Raw genomic sequence first — 25262 nt, 5'->3', positions numbered from 1 at the left:
GCTTAAAAATCGGTGTTGGTTGTTTTGAACTGGCTCCACTAAAGTTTCTGAAGTTCTTTAAAACAAAGAAAATAAACTTTATGTAAATAATTTGTCAAAGGGCTTATTTTTGTATGTCTTTGGCCCTACACATTTGCGTGGAACATTCTGGAACCCTTTTATAAACTTCTACCGTGAGATTATTATCAAGAACATATACAGGAATGACATGATAATTCCTGGATAGCACTGCATGGTATTTGTCCTCCCAATGTTGTCTTAATAGATGCATAAATGATTCTCAAAAGCTATTACTTATGTCATCACACTCATATCAAAATAATTGTGTAATGGTTTCTTTTGTGTGTACCCTTACCCCAAAATAAATTCTGAAGCAACAGTGCTGAAAAGGGACGTTTGTGGTAAGCAAAATACAAGAAAGATAATAGAGTTGCTATTGCTGTGGATAAGTGTGGCTCACTGGTTAGAAGCGGCAGACCCTGAAGCAGAAGTCGGCCCGGGACCAGGGTTCGATTCCCGTTGCGGCAGGGTCTTGGGTCAATGTCCGCGGACTCGATAATTCTCGCCTAGGTGCCTAAGCTAACCATGGGTCCCACTCTGCAACTCTGGGCAATAGCTTGCTTAATCTCCACAACGGCCCCATCAGCGCCAGGGATGCCTGGCTTCACCTTGGGGGTGCCCAGGAGGGACCATCTCACAGGGAAAGCCAGGACGGGTTCCCCAGCGGCATACAGCGCCAGGACACTCCGAGATGGAGTAACAGTGCGCTTTACAAGTATACATTTATTTATTTTATTATTGCCTTGTATCAAAATACCATTAGGTATCTTTTCTCTTTGTTTTGCTAGATGCATACAGACCCGAGCCAAAGCAACCAGTGAGGATGTGCCACACCCAGAAGGTTAGATTGATGGATAACACTGCTTTCTCTTCTCTTTGTTATACTCTTCCCTTTTCTACTAAGTACAGACGTTGTCCTGGTTCTTGTAATTGGAGTCAGTGGTTGTGAGACGTAGGGAGCTTTCTTCTGTAACTACATCTCACCCTCACAGCATTGCACTAACTTAAGAAGAAAACTAAAGAACATGTTAGTGTCATATAGTTACAAAAAGATAATAGAAACTATCGGGTAGCACAGAAAACTGGCACAAATGTAATAGAATTATAGCCACATAATAAGCAATCTCAGCAAGGTTGTCAGCGTATTGGCTAATACAACATAGGTATCTGAGAATATAGGTATATGGACCTGCGTATATTCGTAATTAAACTCAAGCATTTTTCTTTACCACTTCGATTCATGCATTTTTACTCTGCAAGACACACCCTTCTTGAATCTAGAAACCTCTTTCTGGTACTCGTGACTTAGGGTCATAGGTGTGGGAGCTCAGCCAATTCCAAGTGGTTTGCAGCTCACAGAGGTCCTGGCCACCTAGAAATCACATCAGCACACTGGCGAATTAGGGCATCCCTTCCATCACTCCTATTCTTGTGTGATAATGCTTGTCTATTATGGTTTGTTGGCAACTAGAAAAGTTGAGACGCAAGTCCTGTCAGAGAAGATCTTGCCACATCTAACAGAACAGCACTGTTTTATGTGCATGTCTGAAACTGCCTGTGTACATCCAGTGAACACCTCTGTTAGCATCAGCATTTATGAAGAAGGCTATCCACACCCTGAAAAGGCAAATGCAACTGCACTAGGAGTACAGACCAGATCGCAGAAGGTGTAGTCCTATCACCTGTGGAAGGACTAAGGGACGTCTTTTTTCCTCTTGAATTGCCAGAGCTGAAAGCCATTACCAAAAGTATATGGGTACATAAAAAAAACATAAAAAAATAATTGATTGTGATTGAAGGACCAGGAGGGCAGGGGGGGCTGAACCTTGGCTATCTATTACCTAACAACCTAGGAAATGTTATGAAAATATGCAAACTATATGAGTGATTGGAGAATAAATACTTGTTTTGCTGTGAAGTTTGAAATTCAAAATAGTTTGACTCCTGGAAACTGGGAAAGGATTCTAAGGATGCCAATGCCTAAAGAATGCACACTCTGCACTCAAAACTTCCCCAAAAATCATGCTGAAAGCATTTCACTTGCAGTTCAAGGCTCTGTGAGACCACGGAAACCAGGTGGCTGTCCTTGTGGTGTTATAGAGGGCCATAACTCACAGCTTTGCTCTACTGAAGGATTTCAAGCTCCATCAAAGTTCCTTCATGAAACACAAGCCAGAAAACTGCAGAAAAACAACTCCAGAGGCTAAACTTTTTCAAAATCATCCTGCGCTGAGCTTTTGACACCCAAGTATATAGCTTCTATCGGACCTCTGAATTTGTGAACCAGACCTAAAGAACTCTATCATGGTCACAATATTATACCATGCCCACATGGACAAGGTTAGCTTTCTTCTTACAAGCTAAATGAAATGACAACATTGTTGACTTGACTGTGATGAACTGCACGGATTTATGGTGGAGAGGCTGAAAGGTAACTCTTTCACCCACCCTCAACAGACTGACATTGTCTTCATTTGTTAAGCACATTTTCCTACCTTTTACTAAATTGGTGTGTCAGTGTATTCTATTTGATCGCTTACCTTTAATCTGTTTTTGGTGCTACTGTGATACTTTAGATACACATTCTCTGAGAGAGGCCTGTTATTTGTACAGACGCAACCAAGAATAAGTTTAGCATTCCTCAGCAATCTTTTACGTTTTTGGCACTAGATTGTTTTATCATTGTGGGAGCTCAATTACAGTTCTCCATCTTTGTTATTAATCCACATTTCGATAATCAAGTAACGCCAACCCATGCATATCAATCCATGCACACGATTAGCATACCAAGGAGTCTGGGTGTTATCCGCACAGACTAGGCCAATGTACTCAGAAACTCAGCAACCCATTGTAGTTCTTAGATGCACTACTTCCAGGGCAGGAGATGTGCATTCGATGTCAAGACTGTGCTTTTATGTCACCTTCGAACTATTAATTAATTTGACTATTCCACAAATGTCGAGGACAAATATATACATTTTGATTATTTCAATTCACCCTTTGTGATCTTTTCTGTATTCAGAACCAAGATCCCACTTCTTGTCACAATATACAAATTCACCTAGATTGCTCTAGCAAGTAAACCCCTATATTGGCCTTCTCTGGTGACTTAGTGGACTAATGCGTCCGCTATAGGAGCCTTTGCTTGCCCTCATGATGACAGGTTCAAATGCTGCTGGGTCCACTCAATTGTTCATCCTTCTGAGGTCCATAAAATGAGTGCCATTGAGTAAAAATAAACATCTGTTATTCAGCCCCAAGCAGCCCATGGGTGAATGTGCCCTTTACAAATATACGTTATGTTGGTCTCTTATTAACAAACACACAAAGGTTTATGTTGGCAGTTATGTACAGGATCCGTCAGTGGAGAGCAACATTAAATTCATGTGATTTAAACGCAAATCCTAAACGACCTTCTAACTATGTCCCACTCTGAAACAACTTATTAATCAGATGTGTGGTCAGCGTTTGTGTATATTCTGCTCCTCTGCCAATGTGCAATGAATTTAGTGGAAGATTAACGCCGTCCCAAAGTCCTACAGCATAGAACTCAGGGGCATATTATCAAGTAGGGGCGTTACATTATCGCCGCTTTTATCGGCAGGAAACTGCCGATAAAGCGGCGATAATGGGCTTGATAATATGCTCTATGAATTCCAATCGTAGCCTATGTTAGATGTCTTCACATCTAACATGGGCTACGATTGGAATTCATAGAGCATATTATCAAGCCCATTATCGCCGCTTTATCGGCAGTTTCCTGCCGATAAAAGCAGCGATAATGTAACGCCCTTTCTTGATAATATGCCCCTCAATTCCATTTTGCCTGCACTTGGACTGTGATAAAAAGTTGTACAAAAGATTCCTGATGACCACATTAATGTACCCTTACCATGAAGTTGATTGACTATCGTCCTTCCCAAATGGTTTGTTCTGGAATTTTTCAGGCGTGATCAGCCGCGGTCCGTGCAGGTAACAGTGGTGGCCCGGTGGGGCCGGGTAAGGGGGATTTTAAGAGACGATGCGGAGGAAAAATTAAATAAATAATACATTTTCCCTCTGCATCATCCCTCGAAATCCCCCCTTACCCGTCCTAACTGCCCCACCGCTGTTGCCTGCACGGACCAGGGCTGGGAGTCATTCCTCCCTTGTCCAACCTTCCCCCCTATTTTTTAGTAATCAGAAAGAGATATGCAGCAATCTGTGCAATTTAAAAATATGATAATAAGTTTAAACAAATGCATCTTCTCTATTAAAGCTAAATGTGTCATGGCAACATATATCCTGACTCTTTCAAACTGGTAGTAAGTAATGTTGCTAATTCTTCTTCATCTTCCTGATATCAATGATAAAGGTACAATGAGAGCGTCTGTGATTTTCATATTGTCATCAGATTAAGGTAACATACACTGAGTTCTTTGCAGTAATGTGCTATACAGGGTAACGTAAAAATGATAGCATATTTTCCCATCCACGTGTATTCATCACGATGGTCATATTGCATCAATAATGCATAATACCACTGACATAATGTGAACGGTTTAGAGCAGCAAAATATGCCAAAATGTTAGGACGAATAATGAGCAATGACAAAATTGTCCTGCGTCAGGTCTGCATGCTAAATCTGTCGGTAACACTCACCGATGATGTTATAGCTGATTTTGGTCTTCTCCCCAAATTTTGCATAGTCTATACAAGTTAATTTCACAGGAAATTTTTTCATAGTAACTGGTGTAATTTTGTAACTTTGTGGAACCCTATGTAAAGCGCTCTGATACCTCCGGGTCTATCCAGTGCTATATAAAACTCAAATAAATAAAAATAAAAAACAAGGCATGAATTCAATTTAGGAGCACACAGTTATTAGTTTACCAATGTAAAATGTATTTTCAAATTCATAGAATCAAAATTTGTGGGATTGTGCATTCATCCAATTGTGCCAATACAACCAGTATGGTGGAATGTACCTATTACCAAGCTTAGCATTTAGCGATGTTGAGAGAGCACAAATCTGAAAAATGTATAAGTGCACCATATTTACAAGCACGTAGTTAGTTAATATATACTTTGCACCAGAGTGTCTTATATTCAGTAGTGAAATGTATAGAGTGTTCAAGTAGGGTAACAATAATCGTAGCAGTGTGAGACTAATGTAGAAATGTTGGAATGAATATGAAAACCTCACGTTCTCATGTTAAATGATCATGTAAGAGTTAAGTGGAATCTTGCAAACCAGTTAAATTGTGTAGGCCTCATGGCAATTCACAGTAAATCTAAACGTGCTGCTAAAATAATGTGAGGTGGGGTTAACGTGGTTCTTCCAAAATGTATTATCGAATTTAGTATTGAAATATATGCTTTATAGATGTGTTGCCTTTTAGAAACGTGTGTTAGTTAAGAATACTGTTTAAATCAAGTTAAATGTTTTCAGAGTGCAGAGACCCGCTTCATGTAAATCAAGTAGGCCCGAACTGATAATGTTGTTTCTTTGATCTGCAATGTGCTCGTTAGAGGAGAAGTCGAGAGGCGCCAAGTACAGAGCTTTACATATGTTTTATGACCTATAGATATGGTGGAGCCTGGAATTTGAGGCCCACTGTAGGACGGCCTGTATGCAGGTGCGAGGGGTCTTAATCAGTTGAAATGAATGGGGCTTTGTTCAGTGGCGCTTGGCGCAGGCCTGTAGGAGTCTTCAGGAATTTCAGGGGGTACCGGCGCGCTGGAGAAGAAGCCTGGGAACCAAGGTCAACTTTAACGAGGGTCTTGAAGAGTAACATCATGGAGTTTGCCGCTCAAAGATGTACCACGTGAGGGGCGTCCCGAGGGGCGTTTCTGTTGGAAATGTGATTTTGTATTAGGGAAAGCGACCCGGGAGGAGAGCAGAGCAGATGATTTTGGAAGCCTAAGAGAGCGGTTGGGTAGGCAGATAGGCTGATCACAAGAGACCGATTTACAGAAGAGACCAGGAGAAGTGCGTGATCTTCTTAGGAAGTCACCACGGCTGACACCTTTTGGGGTAAAGATCTTGTTAAGTAGGGATGTCACTTAGTCTAGTGTAGGGACAGACTAACCTGAATTTTCTTTTCTGTAATGACACTTAAGTTGCAACTTGTATCCATTTTGGCAACTCTCATGATTTTCGAACTTGTACTTATTATTCTGTTTTGTAGACTCAGATTATTCAAAGAATTTATGTTTATAGTGATACCAGTATACTTTTTGAATCTCATCTTGAGAAGTTTGTATCTTCAGTTATCTTTGACTTTATATTAAATTTCTGAACTTTATCATTGGTCAGTGGTCATTTAGAGTGATGTAAGTTCTTAACTGATTGACCTAGTAGTAGATTGCCTTTTACTCAATGACAGGTACCAACGATCCAGTCGACTTGATTTGGGATCTGGTAAGGTAACTAGAAGCCAGAAATCCCGCGTTAACAGTTGGTAGCAGTTAGGATGGTTATCTTCTTGAGGAAGGTAATCTAGAGAGGTTAGTTTACCCCAAGGCCCCTAGACATCGAGAGACGAGCAGCGGAAGAATCGTGCGCCGAAGGTGCCGACGGTGCGAGAAAAGCAGCAGTATCGGAGGAGAGTGAGTATAACAAGGGTCATGCGTGAACAGATTGCGGTGTTTTGTGTTGTATTTGTAGTGTAATGTCTTGCGGAGTTGAATGCATGTAGCGTGATTGTGAGAAGGTTGGGAGCGCGCGCAACCTGGTCAACTGGTTACCTGGTAAACGGGTGAACTGGCAAATCTTAAGTTCAGGCCAGAGCTTAAGTGGTTTTGGGTGTATCGAACATCCAGAGTAGTTGTCAACCATAGTACGGAAGTCATGAGGTACCATTGACCCCGTGGGACCGAGATAGGGGGAGTGTAAGAGTGAATGTATGAGTAACGGACGCTGGTCGAAAGTTACTGTGTGTAAGCAACCTATCAGAGGAGGCGATTGTCTGGACGTAATCGGAAAGACATTTCGTCAAGTTGAGGTGACAACTACAGAAAGACTGTGGGCGTACAGTCAAGAAAGGTGATCGCTTGGACGGAAGTAATCATTTTTCAGAGTATGAATGAGATGCATGCATGACCGAGGAGACGAGCTGAAAAAGGAGGGGAACTGCTGCAAAGGGGGACGGGTGACGTCGGGTAGAGCCGCGCTGTGATTGGGCGGTTGGTGTGACGTTGGTTAGAGCCGCGCTGTGATTGAGCGGTTGGTGTGACGTTAGCTAGAGCCGCGCTCTGGTTGGGCGGCTAGAGTGACGTCGGAGGACAGCCGCGATCGGATAGGCCAGTTAGCGAGAACAGCACGGTGATTGGTAGATTGTCATCAGGAAGTAAACAAACGCGGAGAAAAGAGAAATCATGAAGTGCTTTAAGTGTTTGAAAGGGATTTTTAAAAGAAAAAGAAGTGAACATTATTACGGGGAAGAGGCACCGCCGGAGGGTACCCCAGCTCATTATATGGCAGCGAATGTGGGGCTGCATACGATATTATGGATTGGGGCTTGGAATAAGCTCACGGAAGGAAATGAGGAAATGCAGTTCCCGAAGTACGGGACGTTTAAGCTAGAGGTGTTACATCGGCTAAAAGCAACCATGTCCTCATTGAAACCCTCACCTAGACCAACCCAGTTTGAGGCCCTTAATGCATGGATTAGGGCGGCACACGATAGAAATCTGGACAGGCGTCAACAAAGATTGACTCGATCGGTAAGAGCAGTGCGAGATTCTAAATGGGATGAGGAAGCAAAGAGATGGAGGGTACAGGCTATTGAGGTAGAGAAGTTGTATCCAATGAGGGAGGTGGTAGGTGGGAGGAACCTCATGGAAGAGGATGAGGAGAGCGAGTCGGAGGACAATGTGATAAATAGATTATTGATAGACAGACCACCTCCGAGAGTTGGAGAAACTGAAGATAGAGGGCTCGCAAGGGAAGATGGGACTGCCATAGAGGGGTATACACCACTCCCTATATCGGAATGGACACCCATCAAAGGCGAGGAGACACCACAAAGCAACACAATACAGAGTGTAGTGGGAAGGTTTGTGGTACAAAAGACGCCAATTACCGAAAAGGCTGAGTCTTTTGGAATACCGGATGCTCTTCAAGTACCTGTTACCATAGGACCTATAGTGTCGATTTACAATCCAGATCATGGGAGAGGGGAAGAGCAGGCACGGTTAGATAGAGAAAGGATTGAGATGGAAAGGAGGAATAACACGACAAATGCATGGAAGCAATTGCCAGGATCGGTAACGTGGAACACCCCATTCGATACGACTGTGGGTCCCAACACAGGACAAGGAGGTCAGAGAGGACCGATGGACCTGAGGGGACCGCGGCCGAAATCTTATACAGAATTAAGAGCAGATTTGAGAGAATGGGAGGGGTCCACGGTAACTCCAAGTAATAGGTTAAGAACAGAACCCGAGTGGGAAAGCCGAGGTAACGGGACTGTATCTCATTGTGGGGCTAGCGAAAGCAGTCAGGGCCGAGAAGGGCAAAGTCAGGAGAATAGAGGAGTTACATGTCCTATGAATGGGAGGGAACAGCAGGAGCAGAATGGTAGGAGTATGGAGTGTGAGGAGATGTCTCGCCTCATGCAAACCGAGGGAGACCAAAGAACACAAGAGTACAGGGATAGGCTTAGGTGCACTCATCACGCACCTGGGGAAAGTGTACAGCACTGGCAAAGAGGGAACAGTGAAAGGTCACGTCATACATCGAGTGATCGGAGGTCACAGATGCATGAGGAAGAAAGAGGGAGTAACAGAATATCTTACCATGCATCCCGTGAAACTAGACAGGATGGGGAACGTGGGGCTATGAGGGGCGAAGGAGTGTTTCACCATCCACCCCGAGAAGATGGAAAGGCATGGGACCTAGAGAGATGGGAGCATGGGAGGACTCCCCATAACTCACCAGTGCTTAGGCGCAGGACTAGGAGCTGGGATGGGAGAGATGCGGAAGGAGCACCTAGAGCCGAAGTACTGAAAGCTGCGATAAAGGTTAAAAGGCTTGATGTCTCCAGTCTAAAATCCGATCTAGACGAGATTATAGAAGGGACGGTGCCTTTAGAAAGGATCGATTTGTACGAACAAGATGAGCTGCTGTTCATAGCGAAGGATATTACTAGGAAGGCTAGAGCGATTCATGAGAAACTGTCTAACTTGGCAGACAGGTACATGGTAGATTTGTCCAGAACCAAGACATTACAGAGTAACCATAGGTTGCAGTACTCAGACCAAAACCTAGACGAAAAGAGAACTACAGGATTAAAAACACACATAAGAGAATTGATATTGGGAATAAGGGTGTGGAGAGATCTGGACAAATGGGAAGAGAGATGGTCCAAAAGGGGTACAGTTAGACGAAGTACAACTATGATGACCCCAGAGGGCAGGGTAATGCAGATGGAGGCATTCCCTTTGCGAGAAATATCAAATGGGAATTATGTACATGTACCATGGAGTAGGGGAGATTTGGCTGCATTTACCAACTCGTTTCCGAAATTGAGGGAAAACCCAGTCGAGTGGTATAAGCAGGTAGAAAGGTTTGTAAAGATCTCCAAAGTATTGTGGATTGATTTGAACACCTTGTTCGACATTGTGGTTCCAGGGGATTTGTGGGTAACGTGCAAGATTAGTGTCCAGTGGCCAAATGCAGAGCCTGAGAGGAATGCTAGAACTAATGGACCATAGGACAGTGTCATGGAGAAGTACGAAAGAGTAATAGTCTGGTTAAAGGATTAGGGGCCCGATGTAGGTCGGTCGGTATCGGCCGAAAATCGGTATTTTCGGCCGTTACCGATCGGAATGGAGACAACGGGATGTAGGAGGCCGAAATCCGGCCAAATCGGCGATTTTACCGATTCGGAAATTCACAGAGTCGGTAGAATCCCAAATCGGAAAAAAGTAGGAATCGGAAAAATCTCCGATTCAGTAGAATACCTAATCGGAGAATTTTCTGATTCCTACTTTTTTCCGAATCGGGATTCTACCGACTCGGTGAATTTCCGATTCGGTAAAATCGCCGATTCGGTATTAATACCGAATCGGTGATAATCCGATTCGATGCGAAAAGCTGAAGAATGAGATGTAGGTAAGCACTGAAATACCGAATTTGCTTCAAATTCGGTATTTCAGAGTCGGAAATTACCATGGATTGGAATCAGGTGGTAACCAGGTGCAACCTATAAAAAAGGACCCAAAATGCAGTTCAACTTGCAACATGGCAGCTTTCTATGTCATAGCAAGACGGCTACGGCTACAGCAGGAAGGAGAGAGGGAATGGCTGAGACAGGAGCAGGTGTATACACAGCGTATCACCCTGTGCATGCTGACAGATCCAGAGATCCTACAGAGGTACAGGCTGGAGGCAGACACCATCAGAGACCTCATTAGGGACCTTCAACCCCTGTTGCAGCACCCCACCCCAAGGGCACATGCAATCCCTGTGCAGGTGCAGGTGCTATGCTGCCTACACCTGCTGGCGTCTGGCAGCTATCAAAGTGTAGTTGCTGTGGCAGGAGGGGTGACCCAGAGCAGCCTGTCAAGGTTCTTCCACAAGTTCCTTGATGCCATGATTCAGAGGATGGACCACTACATTTCATTCCCTTCCACCCATGCAGAACTGGCACAGACAAAAGCTGAATTCTATCAGATGGCAAGATTCCCCCACGTCATTGGCTGCATAGATGGCACACACATTCCGATTTGCCCCCCTGCTGACACGGAATACGTATACCGCAATCGGAAGTCACGGCACACCATAAATGTGCAGGTGATATGCAATGCTAAGTGTGTCATCACTGACCTGGTTGCAAAGTTTCCGGGGAGTACCCACGACTCCTATATCTTCCAGAGTAGCGGAATATATGCACGGCTGATGGCAGGGGATTTTGGTGAAGGATACCTCCTAGGTAAGACACAGTGTTTGACCCCCATAACCAAAATTGCATTGTGAAGTACATGTATGCATGTGAGTAATGTTACCCCTTTTCCTTGTAGGCGACAGTGCATATGCCCTACGCTCGTTCATTCTCACCCCCTACCTCAACCCCTCAACACCTAGCCAAAGGAGGTACAACCGTGCCCACAAAAGCACGAGGAATGTAGTGGAAAGGACCTTTGGCATCTGGAAGAGCAGGTTCAGATGTCTGCACAAGAGCGGAGGTGCAAGGCAATATACCCCCATCACCTGCTGCAAGATTATTGCTGTCTGTGCAATGTTGCACAACCTTGCAGTCAGGAAAGGCACTGAGGTTGAGTTATCCGACTACGAGGACCCTGATGATGACAATGCTGTGCCACTACCACAACCTGCTGGACTCCCTGCACCAACTGACGGCAGATACAGGCGTCAGGAGATAACAGACAACTATTTCTGAGTGAGTACAGATGCACAAACAGATCAATGTATGTTTTAAGAAATGAAATTTAATAATGTTGCATCAACGTTACTGCACTGATGTGCAACAAAAGAAAAGGTAAAGAAGAAGTGGGGAACTGTCCATTTTCCGGGTTGCCTCACCCTCACTGCCAGTCTTATTTTTTGCTGCGCTTAGCAGCCCCACTAGGATGAGCCTCACCCCCTTCAGTATGCCCAGCAGCCTCAGCTGAGCGCCTGCTGCTCCGGCGCGGCTCTGACACTGTGCTGGCCGGGCTGCTGCGGCTGCTGCTGTCCCCAGCCTCGCCCAGCACGGGATTCACGACAGTGTTGGAGATCAGTAGTGTCTCCATGGCGGTGGTAATACGGCCCATGCCCCTAGTGACCTCGGACATGTTCTGTGTGAGGCTGGCCTCCATGTTTGCCCCACGTTGGCATAGCTGGGCGGTCGCAGCAGCAAGGCGGTTGAGTGACCTGTTCTGCATACTTGCATCCCTTCGACGACTTTGCTCATGGTCATCCATCCTGTTGCAGAGCTGGGTGATGGCAGTCGTCATTCGGCCAATAGATGTTGCTATCTCCTTGTTGCTGTCAACAAAAGTCTTGAAGCCCTGTGCCATTTCCCCCATCTGCAGGTTGTGCTGGCGCAACTGGCGATGGCAGGCCAGGATGGATTTTGCCTGCATTCGCTGTATCTTCACCATACTGCTCTCCAGCCCTGCGAAGACGCTGCCTCCCTGTGCTACTATTGGACTGCTGGTTGCACGTGGCCTCCGTGGAATCCTCCTGCCCTGCTGTGTGTGCTGGGGTGACGCTGGTGTCACTGGGTCTTGTGCAGGAGCCTCACCCACCGCTCCCTCCATGATGATAAATGGAGCTACAATTCTCCTCCTGGCAGGGGATGTTGCAGGTGCAGGGTGGCTGTGTGGTGGTGTGATCTCCGGGGAGAATTGCAATGTGGGCGACTGAGACAGTGACAGTCGGGGGGAGTGTGGATGTGTGAGGGAATGTCCAGAGTCCTCCTCTTTGCCCAGGGCACTGGTGTTGTCCTCCTCCTGTGCTGCTACACTGGTGCTTGCCACCGCCACCGCACTGGCTGTTGGTGCTGGAGCTGGTGCTGGAGCTGGTGCTGCTCCCCCGCCTGATGGTGCCCCTAGGTATAAAGAAGCATTTGTCAACTGAGTGCTAATGTGTTCCAGTCACTACTATTAAAGCATTGCACATCTCATTACTAAAACGTCGGTGCAGTATTACAGTTATTTTTCTTAAGCTTCTGCAGTGGCATTATTGGGTACTTTTGCTGACTACATTTTGCAAGATGCATTGCTCATGTCTGTTGCTAGCAGTACTGGCCTGGGGTTTGGCTGTGCATTGTGTCTATAGGGGAGGTGTCTGGTATGGTGTGTCAAGTTGCGCATGCTTCTTACCTGTAGCTGTAGCTCGGGATGAGCTATCCAGGTCCCCAATTCCCACGACACTCGCCCTCTCAATAGTGGTCGCCACTAGTTCCTCCAGCTGAGTGAGGGGTGGCGCCCGGTTTGTGCCACCTCCAGTAAGTCCAGCCTGCTTGTGCAGGTCAGCCAGTTTTCGCTTTGTCACGCCACGGATATCGTAAAACCTCTTCTTGAGGTCGTCTAGGCTCCTCTGGGTGACACCAACAGCGTTGACTTTCTCCCCGATGTCGATCCAGAGCTTCCTCTTGGTGCTCTCCGGAACAGTGAGGGACAGCTTTCCATAAAGCTGCCTGTGCACCCTCACCACCTCCTCCACCAAGGTTTGCAGCTCCATGGTGCTAAATTTTGTCTTCCTCTTTCGCTCTGCCTTCTGGCTCTCAGTGCTGGTTGCCATGTCTCACAGGGATCCTGCTAACACTGCTGCTCACTGTGTTTGCTCAGCTCAGGCAGCTTTCCAGAAAGTTCTGATGAGTTGCACCTGCCTGGGTTGCCACTCCCTGTGGGGGAGGGTGCTTCCAGCTCATTGGCTGATGTCTTCAGTGTCAGTTAACCTGCTCGACGAATCGGCATTCTCCGAATCGGTATTTTCCGAAACGGAATTTACCGAATTTGTTCGGAAAATACCGAATCGGTATGTATTATGCGTTCCTATTGGCCTTTCGGCCCATGGGGCGTATTTCTATTTCCGATTCGGCGTTTACCGATTCGGTAGGATCCGCATTTTTATTTACCGATTCGGACGTGTCCGATCCGGCCTATACCGATTCGGTACTTGTCGAATCGGTACGTACCGACTCACGATACCAATTGCTACCGAATCGGTATTTTTCCGAATAATTTTTCCTACATATCATTTTCCGATTTTGAAATACCGATTCGGTACGGATCGGTATTTTAAAATCGGTAAATGCGTTTTACCTACATCGGGCCCAAAGTGCCTCCACAAGATATAGATTGGGTAAAAATAGACCGAACAAGGCAGGAACCCAAGGAGACAGTTCACGAGTTTTATGAGAGATTACTGAAAATATTCAAACAATATAGTGGACTCGATGTAATGGATCCCAAAGATATAGGACAGTTTGTGTCAAAATTTGTTTTGGGGTTGAGACCTGATATTTGTTTGATGATTCAGCAACATTTAATCTGTTGGCAAAACAAACCACTGGATGAGATCCTGCGATATGCGAGATACTGCAGTGACGAGATAGATTCTAAAGCAAAGAATCTAAAGGAGAAGTTGATGGTAGTACAGATGCAGTCAGCAGGGAAGGGTGGACAACAGAAACAGGGGATGGGACGAAAGTCAAATGGTCAGAACAAAGATAATGAGGAAGGCCAGAGACCTAGAATAGACTTTGCCACTTTAAAGAAGACGACAAAGTGCCACCAGTGTCACCAGGTGGGACATTGGCGACGCGAGTGTCCCTTTAACCCTGAAAATGGAGAGCTAGAATTAGAAGAGCAAGTTCAAGAGGTTCCAGCTCAAAAGGCGACAGTCCCAGGAAGCAAGGTGGTCAAAGGGGGGACTTCGGCTCCAAGAGCTCAGTTTCCACAGCCACCGAAAATCGCGACAGGGGGAAAGGTCTTTAAACAGATGCCTCTTTTTATTGAGGAAGAAAAATGTTATTATATTGATCCATTGACAGGACAACGTGTGAGTAGAGAAGAGGACTGTACCCTCGGGGCAGTCCTAGAGGTGGATCAAAGAGGACCTTTTGTTGAGGCTGAAGTGGCAGGGTGTCCTACAACGTTTTTAGTGGATACTGGAGCTACTCGATCAACTCTGAGATCAGCGGTGGTTCCAGACTTACCGATGTCAGGGGAAACAATTCAGGTGGTAGGAGTTGCAAACAAAAGGATGACTAGTCCCTTGACTGAACCAGTGTCCGTGAAGATAGGAAACCATATGAACGAACATCAGTTTGTGGTTTGTGATTCGAGTCCTGTATGTCTGTTAGGAAGGGATTTGTTGTGCAAATTGAACTGCACAATATACTGCACCCCGCAAGGAGTGGAGGTACAGACTACAGACGATGATGCTACTTTCAAGGTAGCCAATTCAAAATCTTGCATAGAACTATATCCTACTCTGACTGTAGAAGATCTTTCCCAGGACTTACGAGATGCAGTGGCGTCAGAGGTATGGGATTTTACGGGTGAATCAACACCTGTAATCGAATCAATGATTCAACAGGGAATACTGAAAGAAATCGTGGGTAGTCCTTGTAACTCCCCGATTATGGGTTTGCAGAAACCTAGCGGGAAGTTTAGGATAGTTCAGGATTTACGAAAAATTAACAATATAGTTGTTTCATGTTGTCCCGTGGTACCGAATCCATCAGTGATACTGTTTCAGTACCATGTCAAGCGGAATGGTTTACAGTGATAGATCTATGCCAGGCCTTCTTTTCAATCCCATTAGATGAAGAAAGCAGGTACCTTTTCGCTTTTAAAATGGAAGATTGCGTTTTAACATGGTGTCGAATCCCACAAGGATTCACAGACAGCCCATCCATCTTCAACCAGTTGTTGAAGAAGAATCTCGAAAATCTAGTACTGCCGCAGAATTCAGTTCTGGTCCAGTACATAGATGACCTACTTGTTGCGTCAGAGACCGAGGAAGCTTGTAAAACAGATTCCATTGCCTTATTGAACCATTTAGCTGAAAATGGACATAAGGTATCTCCGAGCAAGTTACAGTACTGTTTGACAGAAGTGCAGTATTTGGGACACCGGTTAGAAAAGGGAAAACGTAAGTTGTCTCCAGATAGGATTGAGGCGATAATGAAAATGAATGCGCCTACGACTCAGAGAGAAGTTAGGATGTTTCTAGGAATGGTTGGTTATTGTTGACAGTGGATAGTTAACTTTTCACTGAAGGCAAAACCTTTACAGAAACTGACGCACAAGGAGGTGAGTGATCCGGTACCATGGGACGACGAATGCCTAGTGGCGTTCCTGCAGCTGAGAGACGATTTGTGTCGTACTCCGGCTCTGGGGATGCCCGATTACGAGAAGTCTTTTTCACTTTATTGCTGTGAGAGAGAGGGATGTGCTTTGTCAGTCTTGGCACAGACCCATGGAAATGCCCGTAGACCAGTTGCCTACTTTTCGGCTACATTAGATCCAGTAGCCGCAGCGTTGCCCGGATGTCTCAAATCCGTTGCTGCAACGGGTGTCAGCATTGAGAGGTGTGAGAGCATTGTGATGGGACACCAGTTAGTGGTGTATGTACCACATTCCGTAGAATTGTTAATGACTAGGACCAAGACGCAGCATCTGACCAATAGCAGGCTCACGCGCTACGAGCAAGTTATCCTTGCTGCGGAGAACGTGACCCTTAAGAGATGCTCTATTTTGAATCCTGCTACATTGATGCCACTACCTACTGTAATAGAAGGCGAAGAATGTGAAGACCACGATTGCCTTGATGTGACTGAACTATGCACGAAGCCCAGACCAGATATAGTAGATGAGCCGTTGACTGACCCTGATGAAATTTACTTTGTCGATGGCTCATGTTTAAGAGACGATACTGGTCGACTGAGAGCAGCTTATGCTGTTTGTACCATTACTGGAGTTGTGGAAGCCGCTTGCCTGGAAGGAGTACATTCCGCACAGGTAGCAGAAATCATTGCCCTAACTCGTGCCTGTATAGCAGGAAACGGAAAGAGAGTCACCATATACACTGACAGCCAATATGGTTTCGGTGTGGTTCACGATTTCGGGCAATTGTGGTCTCAGAGAGGTTACATGACCTCTTCTGGTTCGCCCATTCGAAATGGAGAATTTGTGCGGCTGCTGTTAGAAGCATTGCAAGGTCCAGCTGTCATTGCGATTGTAAAGTGTGTAGCTCATACTAAGAATACAGATTTTGTGTCACAAGGTAACCGATATGCTGATGAAGTCGCCCGCTATTGTGCGGAGCAGGACTATTGCTTCACAAAGGTAGAAATAGATGGGGCGGAAGAGAAGACAGAATTGAGTATGATGTTGGAAACTGTAGACACTTGGGAGGATTTGAGGGTGATGCAGGAGAACGACCCCGAAACAGAGAAAAAGGCATGGGAAATGGCAGGTTGCGTGAGAAGCGAGATGGATTTTTGGATTTCAGCTGATGGGAGGGCTGTGTTACCTGAGGAATTAGCGAATCCCATGGCGAGAGAAATACATGGTCCAGTACACCTAGGAAGAGACGCTATGATGAGAGTGTTTAGGCAGACTTGGTATTGTCCTAAATTTAGGATAGCAGCAGAATCAGTGTGTAAGCGATGTGTTACCTGCCAACAATTGAACATAGGGAAAAGAACACCAGTTACACTGAGTCACATTGGGAGGTCTGGGGGGCCTTTCAATAGAATGCAATTAGACTTTATTGAAATGCCAAGAGTCAACCGCCTTAGGTATGTTTTGGTGGTTGTATGCATATTTTCCAGGTGGGTTGAAGCATACCCTACACGCAGGTGCGATACACTCACAGTAGCCAAACTGTTGCTCAGGGAGTTGATACCACGCTTCGGGGTGCCTGCCTCTCTGGAATCGGACAGAGGAAAACATTTTAACAGCGAAATTGTGAAGATGTTATGCTCTACATTAAAGATCGATCAAAAACTGCATTGTAGTTATCGACCAGAAGCCTCAGGGATTGTGGAACAAGTAAATGGCACTCTGAAGAATCGACTAGCTAAAGTCTGTTCATCCACATCTTTGAGTTGGCCAGATGCTCTTCCTTTAGTGCTCATGAGCATGCGTAGCACACCTGACAGGAGGACAGGTCTCTCTCCACACGAGATTCTGATGGGGAGGGCCATGAGACTTCCTACAGTTCCAACTGCTGCCCTATTGAATATTACGGATGATCTGATCTTGGATTATTGTAAGGGACTGTCTGACGCCATCCATTCTGTGTCCTTTCAGGTGCATGCGGCTGAAGTTCCATCATCAAGGAACCTGTGTCATGATCTGTGCCCAGGGGACTGGGTGCTGATCAAGAAGCACGTCCGGAAGAACTGCCTAGATGTACGCTGGCGTGGGCCCTTTCAGGTAATCCTGATCACGAATACCGCGGTGAAGTGCGGAGGGCTGCCCAATTGGATACATGCATCCCATACTCGAAGAGTTCCAGCACCTCTAGAAGAAACAGCTCCTCCCCCAGACGAGAGTCCAGTAGTGGAAGAAGAATCCCAAGGGGAGACCAGTCAAGCTGTGGGGGTGTCGGAAGAAGTTGGGAACGCATCTGATCCAGAAGAGGAAGAAAGGCAGGACGGCAGTGAGACCGAAGACGCAACTGAAGGAGAGAGCTGCAGTGAATGCGACTCAGACACAGATCAGTACCAGAGCGATCAAGAACCGAGTGTGAGGACAAGAAATAGGAGAACAAGGCGTGAAGCAGCCACCTGGCCAGAAAGAAGGAGGAGGCTGAGCTTGAGGTCTGCTCGAGAAGATACGCTTGCTCCTATATCCGAAGACTCAGCTCCAGGAGAAGATACCCAGGATCAAGCCCAGGAGGGTCCTAGAAGATCAAGGAGGGTGCGAGTGCCTAGCAGAAGGTACTCTACTCCTGATTGGACCTACCTCGTTGCAGATGTCCGTGGGACACAGAACCGGGAGGGTCAGGGAAGTGAACCTGATCAGAACTGATCCGATCATTACCGTCCAAATACGGTTCCTGCTGCCAGGGGTGGAGGCCAAAAGGTTGCTGACACTCAACATCGTCTATCCTCCTCTCCTGAGCGGAATAAGAAAATTGATTTTAGAGACAGTTGACTTTCCGGTTTGTTGTTCACGATATCCAATATTGGAGGGAACTCTTCTTCGTTTGGAAATGCTTGAGCGAGTAGTGGAAGTTCTTGGAACCCTCATTGTCTTGGATTAGTACCTTGTTGTAAATGTCATCAAAGGGGCGCAGAACTGGGAAGGTGAAGAAAGTGATCTTGGTCAGGACGGACCCCTTTGTAATGTTGGACGTAGAGTTGATAGTACCAGGAGTGGAGATTGAAAAGACCTTAACTCTTCATTTTGTTCGTCCACTTGCCCAGAGCGAAATAAGGAGAATAATCCTAGAGACAGTCGAATTTCCATGTTGTTGTAAGAATTTTTTCATCAGGAATACTGCACAGTTGTTCAGTATAGATACAGCAGGTAGCATTATTTTGTGATATGCATAGTGGTTGTACTATATGTTAGTCGTCGAATGTTTACATCTAGCTCATCGTGGTGAGCGCCCAGGTGTGGGCAGTCTAGAAAATTAGTGGGTTAGGTAGACAGTACATTGTACTAAATTCTTGACAGTGATCTAACCAAGGAACTGTCTTCATTCACATGTCTAGAGCGGGGCCTTATCCTTCCGAGCAGTTGCCGGGTGAGGTGAGGCTTACTTCCCACAGATTGATGGGTAAGTGCTATATCTTAGTTCCTGAAACAATGTACAGAATAACTGTTGGTGACGTTATATTACGCACCTCTTGAATGACCATCATAATCTAGTGATGGATATGTCTGAGTTAGCTTTAATGATCGTTGGTTTTGCACAGTAATAACACGTGGTACTTTGTGTACACTTAAGTTATAAAATGTTGTCCATGTCTTAACAAGCATCACGTGTTTACATTTTCGACATGGTTTTCCGCTTCTTTTGACTTCCACCACAGGGAAGACCAACCGCATCCACTGAGCAAATTAAGAAGATGCGGTAGGATGGTCGTGTTCGACCACTCTTATTCTACCTGTAATATGGTTTTTTGATTAATTTCTCTTTATTTCATTTCTACACATTTGTTAGTGTAATTGCAGTAGCATATGAGAGCTTGGCCCTGATGAATGCCAGTGAACTTACACAGTACGGCAGAAACATGTTGGCCTGATTTTTTGTTTTCCACCAAGCAAGCTGGACAGTGATTATTTTACACTGTCATTACACTATTTTTAATCTGACGTCCAGGCAATCACTAATAAAGGTCTTTGTTTGCCTTGACAGTCATTTTATTCACTTCACTTGATAAAAAATGTTTTTTGCACTGCACATATCAGTACCACCTCTTGTATTAACATTTGCGGTGTTCAGACCATGACCAAGTCATGCATTGCCAATATACACCTGGGCGTTTGCAGACTAACCATGGTTTGAGTGTCCTACATGATGAGGCTCCGCCAGTTGGGTGGTCTGATAGGACTTAAAACAGCAATTGTTGATAGTCAATGTAATTATTAGTCCTTGACCTATTTGTTTTTCCTGTGCACTTTATCCAGCGTGAGTTTAAGCACCTCGGCGTCACTCGACTGACAGGTACTCTTGTTCTTTAGGTTGCTACACTGGGGGTATTTACCTGTAAGGTCGCTAAACTTTTCCCTCGGACCCTCCCCTACTAATTGTTGTTGTGTTGTAAGAATTGCCCAGAATTTGAGGGAATACTTCTTTGTGTGGACATCTATGAAGACGTAGTGTCACTTCTTGGAACACTCATAGTTTCAGATTGATAAAAGACTATTGCTGCAAGATAACCTAGCGCCGAGTGGAAGAAGAAAATGGTAGGGGTTTCCTTTTAGAGGATGGAGAAGGGCTAGGGTTGTCTATTTCCACAGGACTCTAGAACTGTTTTGCGGAGTAAATTGTCAGCTTCCAGGTGTTCAAAAGAGAGACTTTGTTCGGAGAGAAGGAGGCGTTGGAGATAGAAGAACACCAAAACTACACTGTTTGAGATCATGGAGGCCGGCAACCCGAACCGCAGGGCAAAATGCATAGTTGGCACACTTTTAGGGGTGGTGATTTCTCTTATAGTTTTAGTGGTTACTGTCTCATACATAGTGGGACACGAGAGAGATGCAAATGCAGTCAAGGAAGTCAAGGGAGTGTCAACACAAAGAACAACTACTGTTAATTATAAGGGAAACATCAATGACAAAGACAAAGTTTTGTTAGATGCGGAAATTAAAAGGTTACACACAGATGAATCACAGGGGAACTTTAGGTCAAATGCATATGCCAAATTACTTTATGAGTACATTGATGTCATGGAAGCGAAGAATTGCTACGTTTGTATGCAATTACCAGCTTCTGTGGATGAGGGTATCAGATACCATCATCTTCCATTGACATATGGAATCACATGTAGTTTGCTGTTGAGCATATTTTATGGACGAGATGGGTTCGAGTATTACTTCTCGAATTTTGACTCGGTGTTACCAGAGGTCCCAAATTACAAGCATCTGAATACATGGGACTATTACAAGAGCGAAGACAGGTTACAGAAATTTTTCATTCCATGGAAAACTCTAGATACATCACATGCCCGAAGAAACAATTTGACTTGTCACGTGTCAGAGATTGAGAAAAAGTTTATAGGGCAGGTGGATACTAGATACAGAAGGCAAAAGATTCAAAAAGCTTCAGGACAATGGGAAACAGATTGGACCAAGGAAGAAAGGGAACACCAAAGGAAGGGTAGCAAGGGTCCAATTGCTTTAGATAAAGAGAAAAGGGGGAAACTATGTATTCATAGAAGTCACTCCTATTATGAGAATTTGTTTGTAGGGGAAGTCAGTTGTGAACATGCTTTCCAATTGGAGTATTACTCAAAGGATTTTCTGAAAGAGATGCAAGCAATACCAAATGTATATTTTGTATGTGGAAGAAATGCTTATGTGAAATTACCAGATAATTGGTACGGATCATGCTATTTAGCAATTGTTTTTCCAAAAATATATCATGCCGAGAATTTAGAGACAACAAAGAGAGGAAAACCAGCTAGGGGAAAAAGAGATCTAGGCGCTGAAGAAGTGGTTGGGGATGTATTCGGTGTGATATTCCCCTTTCTCGGATTGATATTGAATGACATCAAGCTTAGGAGATTGGCTACAGTTGTAGATAGGCTATCTGCCAGTACTGCTAGATCATTAATGCTGGGGGAGGGTGAGATGCAATCGATAAGGGCAATGGTTCTTCAGAACCGACTTGCTCTAGACGTTCTGTTAGCCAAAGAGGGAGGAGTTTGCAAGGCTTTGAAGGTCCAGGAATGCTGCACTTACATTCCGGACAATTCAAAACCTCTAGAGAAATACATACGAAACATCACTGCAATTCACCACGAAATTGAGGATCTGAAAAAAGTAAACGTGTGGGAAAAAGTAGGTCATGGAATGGGTAAAGTTGGAGGTTGGGTTGACAACCTAGGAAAGGGTATCGTTTGGTACATACTGAAACCCATCATCATAATTGTGATTTGTGTAATCACTTTGTGGGGATTGGTGCGTTTGTATCAATGGTATAAAGCAAACAGGTTGCAGAGATCTATGAGAGAACAGGAGAGAAGGTTGACAGCGATGCAAGATACGCAATATAAGAGTCTGAAGGCATTGGAGACAATGAGAAGAAGTGGTACTGCCACGACTTCACTTTGAAGGGTCCTACATTTTAGAGATGGTGTCTTGATGGTGATGACTCCTGAAAGTCATCAAAGGGGGGACTGAGAGAGCACAAATCTGAAAAATGTATAAGTGCACCATATTTACAAGCACGTAGTTAGTTAATATATACTTTGCACCAGAGTGTCTTATATTCAGTAGTGAAATATATAGAGTGTTCAAGTAGGGTAACAATAATCGTAGCAGTGTGAGACTAATGTAGAAATGTTGGAATGAATATGAAAACCTCACGTTCTCATGTTAAATGATCATGTAAGAGTTAAGTGGAATCTTGCAAACCAGTTAAATTGTGTAGGCCTCATGGCAATTCACAGTAAATCTAAACGTGCTGCTAAAATAATGTGAGGTGGGGTTAACGTGGTTCTTCCAAAATGTATTATCGAATTTAGTATTGAAATATATGCTTTATAGATGTGTTGCCTTTTAGAAACGTGTGTTAGTTAAGAATACTGTTTAAATCAAGTTAAATGTTTTCAGAGTGCAGAGACCCGCTTCATGTAAATCAAGTAGGCCCGAACTGATAATGTTGTTTCTTTGATCTGCAATGTGCTCGTTAGAGGAGAAGTCGAGAGGCGCCAAGTACAGAGCTTTCCATATGTTTTATGACCTATAGATATGGTGGAGCCTGGAATTTGAGGCCCACTGTAGGACGGCCTGTATGCAGGTGCGAGGGGTCTTAATCAGTTGAAATGAATGGGGCTTTGTTCAGTGGCGCTTGGCGCAGGCCTGTAGGAGTCTTCAGGAATTTCAGGGGGTACCGGCGCGCTGGAGAAGAAGCCTGGGAACCAAGGTCAACTTTAACGAGGGTCTTGAAGAGTACCATCATGGAGTTTGCCGCTCAAAGATGTACCACGCGAGGGGCATCCCGAGGGGCGTTTCTGTTGGAAATGTGATTTTGTATTAGGGAAAGCGACCCGGGAGGAGAGCAGAGCAGATGATTTTGGAAGCCTAAGAGAGCGGTTGGGTAGGCAGATAGGCTGATCACAAGAGACCGATTTACAGAAGAGACCAGGAGAAGTGCGTGATCTTCTTAGGAAGTCACCACGGCTGACACCTTTTGGGGTAAAGATCTTGTTAAGTAGGGATGTCACTTAGTCTAGTGTAGGGACAGACTAACCTGAATTTTCTTTTCTGTAATGACACTTAAGTTGCAACTTGTATCCATTTTGGCAACTCTCATGATTTTTGAACTTGTACTTATTATTCTGTTTTGTAGACTCCGATTATTCAAAGAATTTATGTTTATAGTGATACCAGTATACCTTTTGAATGTCATCTTGAGAAGTTTGTATCTTCAGTTATGTTTGACTTTATATTAAATTTTTGAACTTTATCATTGGTCAGTGGTCATTTAGAGTGGTGTAAGTTCTTAACTGATTGACCTAGTAGTAGATTGCCTTTTACTCAATGACAGGTACCAACGATCCAGTCGACTTGATTTGGGATCTGGTAAGGTAACTAGAAGCCAGAAATCCCACGTTAACAATGTGATTCTGAGCATTACAGATTGGAGCAGGCAGCAAACTTTGGTGAACACCCACAATCTCGTAGGTTTGTGGGCATACATCACCCCTTGACGTAAACTTTCAGCCTTGAAAATGTGGTCCTGGCAAAGTTAAGACTAAATGCATTATATCTGGAAGTAATTGAGTTCCAGAGATTGAATGGATTACGACCATCTCCATACTTAATGACAATGTAGGGGATGAGTTTCTCAAAGTGGAAAATGTTTCAGTGAAGAGTAAATTACAATTAAAAGTTGAATGTCCAAGAACATATTTATGGCACATTCACTGATCTCGACTTTTCCAATTGAGAAACAATTCAGCTTAAGCAAAGTAGATGGGTTAGATCAGTCAGGAGATATTTGCAGTTATACGTTTCCTGGAGGTTTTCTGTTCTCTCTTGTTAATACTGCAAAATACTGACATTTGCTAAAAATGTAGAGGTAAGAACATGGGAACTTCTTCCATTGCCGATCTGAAAATAGAAATATGAGCATGCTAGAATTTGACTTAAGTAGGAACTTATAATACAGATAGTCAAATGTAAACCTTTTGACTTAAAAACGTCAGTACTACTATGCATTGTCATTGACACAATATTATACCAGCAGAAACAGTTCATAATGCCCATTAGCGTACCCGATTCACTTTGCACAGATCCCATTTTGGTGATCAAGCCTTTATTAGAAAACTTACATGTGTGTGACTTTATGTCATAGCTTTGGACCATTATACTATGTTCCAGATTACATTTAAACATGCATTGCATGATGCTTCTTCACATCCCCATATACCGCACTGCAATGAAGTTATTTACTGCTTTCAAAGTGTGATGTGTACCGAGATAAGAAATAACTTCAGTGCAGTACAGTCCAGAACCATAGTGGAACATGCTTTGTGTCTAAGGTTTGTAAAGTTGTCATATGAAATTAAAAGAAGACGTTATCCAGTGCAATGCTTAAAGAATTAAAAAAAGGTTACTTGCCTCGTAGTTTCTAATCATTGTCTGAGCAGTATTTGTGAGTATAGATACTGATACAGAAACAAACCATTCCTGCGAGGAATGGTGTTTTTTTAATGCCTGCAATATTTATGTTCCATGTACCTTTTTAGTTCCATGCGCTTATCCATCATTTGGTTCATTTTCAGCAACATTGTCAGGCTACAGCATATGAAAAGCTTTGGCTGATACCGCGTTCTCAGCAAATTTCAGCCTTTCACTTTTAAGTCAGTGATCCGGACCTGTAGGACTGATCAAAGATAAGGGGAACTGTTTATACCGGCGTCTGTCAGAAACAGGCGATAAATATTGGATTAGTTAGAACAAGGTTCATTCAACTGTTTATTTGGAGCATCTATTTTGCCGTCTCAGCTGTAAAGTTTTAGTTTATGTTTAGATTGCCAAAGCACTTTTTGAAAGAGCTATTTCATAAC

This window comes from Lissotriton helveticus, chromosome 8 (assembly GCF_964261635.1).
Source record: "Lissotriton helveticus chromosome 8, aLisHel1.1, whole genome shotgun sequence".
NCBI classification, from domain to species: Eukaryota; Metazoa; Chordata; class Amphibia; order Caudata; family Salamandridae; genus Lissotriton; species Lissotriton helveticus.
The sequence above is the reverse complement of the archived record's forward strand: the minus strand, read 5'-3'. Positions refer to the sequence as shown.